Source organism: Centruroides sculpturatus, unplaced genomic scaffold (assembly GCF_000671375.1).
Source record: "Centruroides sculpturatus isolate CEXI.00-Female unplaced genomic scaffold, Cexi_2.0 scaffold101, whole genome shotgun sequence".
Taxonomy (NCBI): domain Eukaryota; kingdom Metazoa; phylum Arthropoda; class Arachnida; order Scorpiones; family Buthidae; genus Centruroides; species Centruroides sculpturatus.
In genome coordinates, this window is record NW_019384361.1 from 482512 (window position 1) to 486072 (window position 3561).

Below are 3561 nucleotides of genomic sequence, written 5' to 3' on the forward strand. Positions count from 1 at the left end.
GAAATAGATAAAAATATTTATAACAGTGTCTGAAATGTTATCAATTTAATACACCTAAGTACTCAATGAAGACTAAACGTAGTTTAAAACAAAAAATCGCATCTAAAATAGTACAGTAGAAGCCGTTCTTCCGGTTAAGCCTTAATGCTCTCCCTCACCCCCCGCGGGGAAATTTACAAGGAAATCAAATAAAAAGAAGCATTTACGAAGACAGGCGGAAAACAAGAACGCAACAGATATTTGAACTGAGCAATAACATACTAGGTTAGGGAAGAGTAAGACAAAACGTGATAGTCGGGTAAAATGGAAAGCTCTTATATTTCTGTCGATATGAGATGCCATCGACATATCGACAGAAATTTATGCATATGGCAGCTATATGGTTTATGCATATGGCAGCTAGACCAATGCATAAACATACTCACATACTCTATGCTTCATAAAAAATTGATTTATATCCAAGCTTTTACAAGATAAAAATAAGCGAATTTTGATGAAACTTGTGGATATGAAAAGTCTGCGTCGCGAATTACGGAAAAATCCTCTAAAAATTTTTGGAGAAATCTTTTCTTTATTAAAACTCATTTTTTGGTTTATATTGTGTCGTGTCATGTCTTCTATTTGTATATAGGGGTATTACGGAACCCTGGTGATATTATGGAACCCCGCCATTTCAAACTGATAATAAAGGCGAACTGTAGCGGATTGTGGCTGAATTGCACTAGGCATATATCCATAGCAAGGAGAAAACCCGGTTTCACTTCAGTTAAACTGTTGTCCGTAGTGAATTAGCATATTTGCGTTTTTCGAAATTCGAAAGTTTTGAATGCTAAGTGAATTTAATTATTTCTAAAATATAAATCGTGTATGTGAGGCTCCGGAAGTAGGTCGAAATTCGTGCAAGATAATGTTTTAATTTCATATGAAAAAAAGTGTTTTTTTAATTATAATAATAAGTTATATATATTGTAAAAAGAAACCGTCTAACGCAAGTTGACGCAAGGTATATATTATGTCCATATATAGTCATATCTGTAGAAATTTCTGAGAAAAAACGAATTTCTCAGAAAGAAACAATAGATGAATTTGAGTACTTAGATCTAACATTTTCGATAGGAATCAAATTGTCAGACGGGGGGACTCACCCCGTGATCTGGGCTCCGATCCCGTTACAATTCGTAACGAGGAGGGGAGACCAATTAGAGAGCGGGGGCAGATCGGCATCGACCTATCGGAATGTTCGATCTGGGACTCAAAAACAAAACTTATAAAAATCGCGCAAGAATAGGATGTGACGTTCTTGGTTCGTAGTTCTTGGCCTTTGGTTCGCGGTGCTCCTTTCCAGGATTCTTGTCATCCGAACATTCTTCCACGAGAACTTATCGGATATTCGGAGGACTGGTCTTCACCCTCTCGTGCCATCAAGATCGCTAAAGTCCACCTGGTAGATAGAAGACCTCGGTCCAAATAAGGTTGTGCAGCCCAGAGTCGACATCTTCACGCCACCATCGCCGGAAGAAAAACTATCGTCAGAACAGTCGAACTTTTTGTATTACGAACTTGTTGCGCGACTTTGGATAGGCGTTACGCCGTTATAAGGATTTGTTGTAAGAAAAATTTTGATATTTATTAAACGGTATACGATGGAGGACCAGTCTCAGTAAGTTTTTTCACTCCCACACGACAGTGCTAACCGCTCGACTGTCGCGACACTTTCTCCCCAATCGGCTAACCTCGCATGTAGTTGTAGGTTCACTGGTGTATGTATTCTGTTCCAGAGACTTGGGGGTACATATTAATCTGTGTGATGCTCATGTTTTTTAAAATTTGGTCTTGACAGACATAAGTTAATTCAATATGGCGATGCGTGAAATACGGACTCCATTGGTGCTTTTGTAAAAGTATGTGGTAGATGAATGAAAAAATAGAAGAAAAATGAAAAAAGTAAAATTAGATACCTACCACTATAGGAGCATTATATTTGTGATTTTTGTAAATGATTAGCTTCTTCTTTGTACATTTCTTTATTATTATTATTAAATCATTTTTGCGATAAAATACATTGGAGTAAATAATTTTGTAATTATTTAACATTTTTTGTACTTTCCTATTTGTTTTTGGATACATTAAAGCATTTTTTGAAAACATACAGCAAAGTTCCATGTTACCATCCGATTTTCTCTAAGCCTACTTTTTGACTTTTTGTACAAAAACCTTCAAAAACCATACTTATAGTTACGCTAGCGAAAAATCTAATTAGGAACATTTAGTTTAATAGTTACCAGTACTTTTCGCACAAAAAATGTGGGTGCAGTTATGATACCTTGTTTGCAATTCACTATAATGAAAATGGGGTTCCATAATACCACCGTCTCCTCTACTACTTATGAATTAGAGGCCAAATAAGGTAGGAATTTTATTGAATTCGCATTAAAATTTTTTTATTCATTTAACTCGCTCCCCCAAGATTAAATCCTGAGTGTTCCACTGTATTAAAAAACACGTATAAAGTCACTTAAAAACACTGACGTCAAAACTATAGATCGCTATTAATTTGTATTACGTAAAGATTTTTAATTACAGTTAATATTAAAATTGCTATAATTCAAAAGGCAGCATTTCGGACCTATGTTTATACGTTATGTTTATATGGAATTTTTTCATTTATAACACTTAGAACTCATTTTATAAATATTTAATTGAATTAGTGTATTTCTATGTTATATATCTTTATTAAGCTACTTTTTATGGAAAGAAATGAAAATTAACTATTTTAAAAATTCATTAATTAATTTTGAATTTATGATTGAAATACTTAGATTGTTGCTGGTCTCGTGATTTCAATAATTTTTAATTTAATTGAAATTCTCGCGGTTTCTATCGAAAATCAATTACTGGTAAGTTGATTGAAAATTAATTTAATATATTCTATAAAATTCATTAAATATTAAGTCCGATATGTATTCATTATAGATAATTAATTGAAATAATAAAATTCTATCTCACTTCCAACAAATTGATTAAATAGTGATTATATTTATCTTAACCAAAAATTAATATCTTTAAAGATTATATTCCTATTATAAAGTATATAATCTATATAATTATAGAAACCTATAAAAGAAATTTTCGAAAAATTTTTGCTTAAATAAAAATATATTGTAGAACATGATTAAACATATCATTAAGTTGCAGAAAAGTATTATTCATTGTATTTAATAAAACAAAGTAAATTAAATTATACGTGTGTAATGTTATTTGTGTGAAAACAAATTTTATAAACTTTCAATTTTATTCTCTAAAATGAAATTTTTATACGAAAATACTTACGAATTAAATTTCAAATTTCTGTAGTCCGAAACAAAATTGAACGAAGTAATATACGAAGAAATTCGTAATTATTTTTATCTGCACGAATCAAGTTTTTTGGATACGATGCACACTCAAGTAATTAAAAAAATATTTAAATGTAAATTTATTAAAATTTACTTAGACTATAGCTATTTCAGTGTTTTTTTTTTAATTTATAGTTAGAATGTTGTGGAATAAGAGGAGGGAATG